This window comes from Miniopterus schreibersii (genome assembly GCF_964146895.1).
Source record: "Miniopterus schreibersii genome assembly, chromosome: 4".
NCBI lineage: Eukaryota > Metazoa > Chordata > Mammalia > Chiroptera > Miniopteridae > Miniopterus > Miniopterus schreibersii.
Genome location: NC_138105.1, coordinates 56,910,514 through 56,917,427, shown reverse-complemented (window position 1 = coordinate 56,917,427; position 6,914 = coordinate 56,910,514). Strand labels below are relative to the sequence as shown.

Below are 6,914 nucleotides of genomic sequence, written 5' to 3'. Positions count from 1 at the left end.
CAAATGAACAAAAAACAGAAACAGACTCATAGATACAGAGAAACAACTGATGGTTCCCAGAGGGAAGCGGGGTAGGGGGATGAGTGAAAAAGGTGAAAGGGAGTGAGAGGTACAAAGTTACAGTTATAAAATAAATAAGTCACAGGTATGTAATTACAGCACAGGGAGTATAGTCAATAGTATCATAATAACTTTGCACAATGACAGATGGTTATAGATTTATCATGTTCCTAGATACCTGGGAAATGATCATGTATGCACACGGGTGTGTATACATATGCTTATGTGCACATGTTCAGGCACACATGCATGTATGTGTGAGGTGTGTAGTTATAAAAGAAAAAAGGAACAAAAAAAATAAAGGTGCCAGGTAAAAATAAGAATCCATGCCCTTCTAGTAGCTGTCCTTAATATTTACTCTGTAGATTCTTAGATTACAAAAGAGATAAGTCATTTGATTTGGTTCTAAGTGCTAGGTCTTCGACTAGGAATCCCGGCTTTACGTGCAGCTCTGTGTTTGAGTAACCTACAGAGAAATTCTTGAATCTCAGAAAATGCTTTCCTTTCTGTTCCCCTTTTCATATTTCTAGCACCTGCATCAACTTAGTCACTTCTGGATTCCACACTGAAATTCACATAAGAAGAAAAACATTCTGAAAACACTTCATCTTTCTCCACGGTAGCTCGGTTTCTAGCCCCTTTTCATTTGTGACACTCTATAGCTGACTTCTTCCAAGAAATTTCACATTGATCTCAACATTACAACTTCCCTGGCAGTTTATACTTTTATCTTCTCGAAGGAAGAATATACTGTCACCAAATAAACCTGTTAATAAGTGACTGCTAGTTTATCTCCTGTATAGTATCTATGGGTTATGTCTTTTTATCTTAAGCAGAGGCAGGAAAATTTATTCTACATTTCATAAACCAAGGAAGAGTGAGAACAAATCTGAGATTCTAAAATAACATCTGACAATTCTTAAAGACTGGAACTCTGTTGCATTTTAGATTGAATTCCTGTATAATATAGAGAATATATAGATGATAATAACAATATCCAAAATTTTATCTATCCTCTTATTTAATACCACCCCCGGCAAATAATATAATATAGGAAGATGGCAACTTGAAGATTATAAATACTGTTTGGGTAAAGAAAGCACCACTTGAATTTTAAAGTACATTTTCTTAATGCTAGTTCCGACCATAAAAAAAGATAAGGGAGAATTATATCATTCAGGATAGATTAGGTTATGGTGCTGTAATAAATAGTCTTAAGCCTCAAATGGCTAAAAATAGTGTATTAGTTTTCTGTTGCTGCTCTAGCACATTACTCCAAACTCAGTGGCTTAAAACAATGCAGATTTATTATCTTAGAGTTCGGGAGGTCAGAAGTCTGAGATGGCTTTTCACTGGGCTGCAGTCCGTCTGGAGTCTTTAGGGGGAAAATCCATTTTCTTCCCTTTTCCAGTTTCTAGAAGCCACCTGAATCCCATGGCCTCGTCCTATAGCCTCAAAGTCAGCAATCACACCATTCCAACCTCTGCTTCCATTGGCATTTCAAGGACCTTTGCAAATACAACAGGTCAACCCAGATGATCCAAGGTAATATTCCAGTCTCAAGGTCCTCAACTTGATCATATCTGTAAAATCTCTTTGACCATGTAAGGTAACAGGTTCCAGGGATGAAGACACAGACATCTTTGGGAAGACATTACTCTGTCTACCAAAAACAGTTCCGTTTTGCTTCCTGCTCATGCCACATGCCCACTGAGAACTCAGGGCCAATTGTAATCAGTCAGCCAACCAAGCTCCAGAGCAGCCACTATCTTGAGCAAAGCCAGCTACCACATAGGGGAAAGAGAACTGGAAAAAGCAATTAAATGCTTGGTCTTCAAGCAATACAAATCACTTCTGTTTATAACTGGTCAAAGGCTATCACATTGTCCCACTCGATTTCAAAGTGTCATCCCACCATATGGAAGGATGGCAGAACCTGAAATATTCGGTAAATGGGATGCCTATCACAGCCCTTGTCTCATACCCAAATCCTCAGACCACCCTCATCTTCCCATGCAAACTGTATCCCCCTCTGCACCAAGAGAAGCTGTGCTTGTCATTAATGCTCGTCACCAAATACTGCCAATTCTTTACCATACAAATAACATTTCAGTGCCTGTCATGATCAGGTTAACTCAGAACCACCCAGAGAAGGGAATTTAAAAAATTTATGTCTAGGTATTGTTTATGTAATAGACAGGAAACCCTGAAAGAGGTGGACAGTAGTGGTGAATCAAATAAGACTAAGGTGTTCCAATAAAAACGCCCGTATTTCACGCTTATTATAAACTGCCTTGCAATTATGACATTTCATATCAAAATAATATATTTTTTTAGATCCTCACTCAAAGATACGTCTTTTTTTTTTAACTGATTTTAGAGAGAGAGGAAAGGAGAGAGAGAGAAACATCAATTTCCTCCTGTATGCACCCTGACCGGGAGCAAACTCTCAACCTTTTGGTGTACGGGACAATGCTCCAGCCAACTGAGCCACCTGGCCAGGGCTCAAAACAATTTTGTAGTAGACTGACACTATCATTCTGACACAGAGCTGAGTAGTCTGCTTTTATTCCAAAGTCCACAGATTTTTACTACTTTTTTCCCCACTGAACATTTATAAGCTAGTGAGAGTTTCAATCACTGATGGCCTGTAGCAGAGTGAGAATTAATTCACAATAAAGAGATGGTACCAAGTGTGTGATACTATGTGTAATACATAGTGTGTAATACTATGAGGGACAATGATCGCTGACCAGTGGCAAAGCACATTCTGTGGTAGCAAAACTTTAAATGTCGAGGCAGAAAATCTGGATTTTATTCCCAGCTCTGCCAATAAATCACTTTTAAGTAAATTACTTTATGTCTCCAAGTCTTCTTTCCCTTGTATTCAAAGGTGGGTAATAGCATTGTCAGCTTATGTTACAATATTGTCAAGATCATTTGCAGTAACATAAGGGAACTATAAATCAATGTATTTAGGCATAAATGTATTAATGCACGTAATCATTTGATGAGTAACTATTCCTTAACTTTTTCTTAATGAACAGTAAAAATTTCTATTCACAAAATTATTTTGTAAAAGGTAAGAGATTTGTTCATTGGTTGACTTGTTTAATCATTACAAAGGTTTAAAGAAAATACTTTCTGTCACGATTATGTTAGATTCTCATAATATTAAAAACAGGAAATGCATAATTCCTACGCTCAGAAAGTCTTTAGGCCCCACTTCATTGATAAGAAAAATAGTGGCTTGCACAAAAACACACTGTTAGCATAGTTCCAAAACAAGTACTTACACCTCCAGTTTTATTTATTTTTATTGAATTATTATAATGTATATTACCTTATTTTCACAGAACTATATTAATTTATGTATATTAAATTGTTTTTCTAAATATAAACTTGTAGAGATTGAATAACATAATCATAACAATCTCTATGGTAACAAATTCTACATTGATACTGTTGATTTAAACAACACATTTCAAGCAAAAAAGCTCATTAATGCATGTGGCAATATAGATTCCAATCAAAAAGAAAATACAATAATGGACTGAATGAAAAGTCTAACTGCTTCCACTGTGCCAGCTTTCTTTTTGAAATATGAACGTGCTTTGTCGACTGTTTTGTTTTTTTCCTTTATTCTAAGCAGGGTGTCGGACTCACTATTTTCTTACCTGTGGCTTTTTGTACATGGAAAATGAAAGTTGATTATATCTTTTTTTAACATCTAAATTCACTAAAGACATAATGCCAGGTATCTCAGAGCAAGAGGGGATAGAGCAAAAAGACATTTCATCGTACAGAAAAGGGGACTGAAGGTTGAGAAGCTGTCAGGAGAGTTGTTATCTGGAAGCAAGGTCGGACCCAGAGATAACTAGTCGGTGCCTCTAGGGTGTGGCTAGAGCAGATTCACAGGGTCACGGGGTGAAGATCAGGAAAGCGGGTATTATGTACCAAAATATGAATATTTTTATGGAATGTCATTATTTCTATGTTTGAAAGAACTTGGTATTTAAATCATTTATGTCTTGATAATGAAATCAATAATGTACCTTGTCTCAGTCTGTGCAGCACAAAACAAAACTGTCCACAGCCTAGGCAGCTCTGTGCCTGCACACACTGCAGGGGGCAACCAGCTATTTTTTTAAAAAAAAAAACAACTTCTATTTGAAGCATAATTGTTGCCATATTTCAAAGAACTTTTGAGCAAATGGAATATTAACATCATGGTATAATATTGATACTCTGCCTTATACTGTGGGATGGGGGCTGGAAAAAATGTTTTCATTGTTACCAGTAGAATTTGTGACTCATTAAAAATGAGGGACTCGGGAAAATATTTATAATTAGTTTATAAATGTGTACTGAAGATTCTCCTTCTAGTGAAGACTTAGCAAGTGCCTTTCCGACAGATAAAAAAAATTCTACAAAAATAAACTCAGCTCAATAGTAATCATATAAATGCAGTTTTTGGAGGATCTGAGTTCTGCATCATATTTTTAATTAAATTTAATAGTGATAATTAAATTTTGTTTCTTTTTGGAATCAGTCTTCTCCCATCTTTCCAGCTCAGTCAGGTGGCCCTGGAGATGCTTCTGGAAGTAACCTCACCATGACCACCCAAGGAGAACCCCAAGTTCAGTTCAAACTTATATTGGGTGGTAATGGTGGGACTGAGAAAACTACATTCGTGAAACGTCATCTGACGTGAATTTGAGAAGTATGTAGCCCCCCTGGGTGTAGGGGTCCATCCCCTCATGTTCCACACCAACAGAGGGCCTATTAAGCTCGATGTGTGGGGTGCAGTGGGCCAGGAGAAGTTCGGGGGGCTGAGAGACGCCTATTACATCCAAGCCCGGTGGACCATTATAATGCTTGATGTAACTTGGAGAGTTACTTATAAGGATGTGCCCAACTGGCATAGAGATCTGAAAACACCCCCATCGGGTTGTGTGGCAACAAAGTGGATACTAAGGCCAGGAAAGTTAAGGCTGAATCAGTGGCCTTCCACCAAAAGAATCTTCAGAGCTACAAGACCTCTGCCAAAAGTCACTGCGACTTTGAAAAGCCTTGCCTCTGGCTTGCTGGGAAACTCACCGGAGACCCTTACCTGGCGCTCGTCCCCGGCCTGCCCTTGCCCCACCAGCTGTCCCGGACCAGCTTTGGCAGCACAGGAGGCGCGCGACCCAGGGGCTGCCCAGGCCGCGCTCTCCCGGCGAGGGGCCGGGGGGGCTGGAGCCCAGCGCCCCGAGTCTCGTTTAGAGGCCACCGTCCTGAGATGTCAGTGGGGCAGCGTGTTCGCCACTTGTGCTTGACCCCTGGGATGCTGAAGGAGGCGAGTGGGCTTCGGAGTGAACGTGGCAGTTAAAAACAGCTCTGTGTCTTGGGCCTGCGTATTTAGCTGTTTCTGAACGCAGCTGTTTCCTTACTGAGTGTCAGCTATGGGAAGGCTGCAGTTGCACCCCAACATTCAGGCTGAGACCTTGTTTGTTACTGTCATTCCCATTCCTTTCTGTTTAAAATCAGAATAAAGATATATTTTAAATATCTAAAAAAGAAATCGTTCGCTTTTATGGTTTTTTGGTTAACATTAATTACATTAATTTTATCAGCTTACAATAATATATATATTTAATATTTACATTCACGTGAGATTGAATTTAATTTGATATTTGTAATCTGTTTTTAAGTTTAATGTATTATATATTGTTTTACTGAGATTTGTCATTTTATGTATTCTTAACACTTTACTACTAATATTATTGCCACTGTTAGTGAACAAGCAATGAAAATACTAATATTACTGTTTTGCTCTCCTATTACTATTACTCCTCCCAGTTAAATATCCTGGAGATAAAAACAATCAGCATTATTACTAATTAGCTAATTTGAATATTTTATGAAAATCTGACTGAACCTTTTTAATGGCATTTATTATGTGTGCATGCATACCCCTTGTCTTTCCTATACTTGACTGCTAACTTTATAGAAAATGAAAATAATAATTTTAGTGATTGCAGTATTTCAAAACAGCAACCAGTACAGCCTGCATCTTCCCTCTCCCCCAGTGGCAGAGTAGGTATTATGCACAGTGGGACAAACCACCTGGGTCCCCAGTGCAGAGAAAAGTGCTCTTATCTCCCCACGAGTCACGTATTGAGAGTGAGAACAGCAACACTATGCACAGCGTGCATTTGGAAATTATGTCTCAGTATAATCAGATAAATATTGAGTAGAAATGTGAGTACTCAAGATGGAAATGTGAGATGTAGTTAAATGGACTCCGGAAATTCACCTAGAAAAAAATATTTGCTTCCAGGAGTCACCTTGTTCTTGGAACGTGACCCTCATGAATTAAAAGTTTAATTTCTACTATTTTTCTCCATCCTCACACCTTTCCCCACCCCATAAAAACCTTTTTTTTTTTTTTTTTTAATAAAACCTGATCTGTAAAGACCTTGCACTGTGATGTAAGTTCCCTTCTGGTGAATTGAAAAAAACTCACCTGTGATTCTCTCTTTTTGTGTAATTCTACAGAATTTTAGAGTGTGCCTAGAGCTCACCTTACTGAGCAAGAGCTAGCACACCTGCACAAGGCAACTGAAGAACTGAAATCTACGTTGCACGTTGAAATGAAATGGCTTTTAAAGGCAGCATGCTTTAAATTTGTTGGTTTTTCCTAAGTATACAATATTGCAATACATGTTCAATGTACAAAATTCACAAAGAATAAAAAAGTATTTTTTACAAAGTGCTAATGCCATCCCCTAGAAGCAACAGCTTTGAGTAGACATACTTCATCTCAGGCTTATACTAGTAAGGGATGCGATAACGAAACAATGCCAACGCGT

At 38.2% G+C, this 6,914-nt stretch overlaps 1 pseudogene across 1 annotated transcript; it reads left to right on the top strand.

Annotated features, from left to right (window-relative positions):
• Positions 1–4,675: 4,675 nt before the first annotated feature.
• LOC308556260 (GTP-binding nuclear protein Ran pseudogene) lies at positions 4,676–5,325 on the top strand (annotated as a pseudogene). Its single transcript has one exon. The product of its transcript is annotated as a GTP-binding nuclear protein Ran pseudogene (transcript).
• Positions 5,326–6,914: the final 1,589 nt, after the last annotated feature.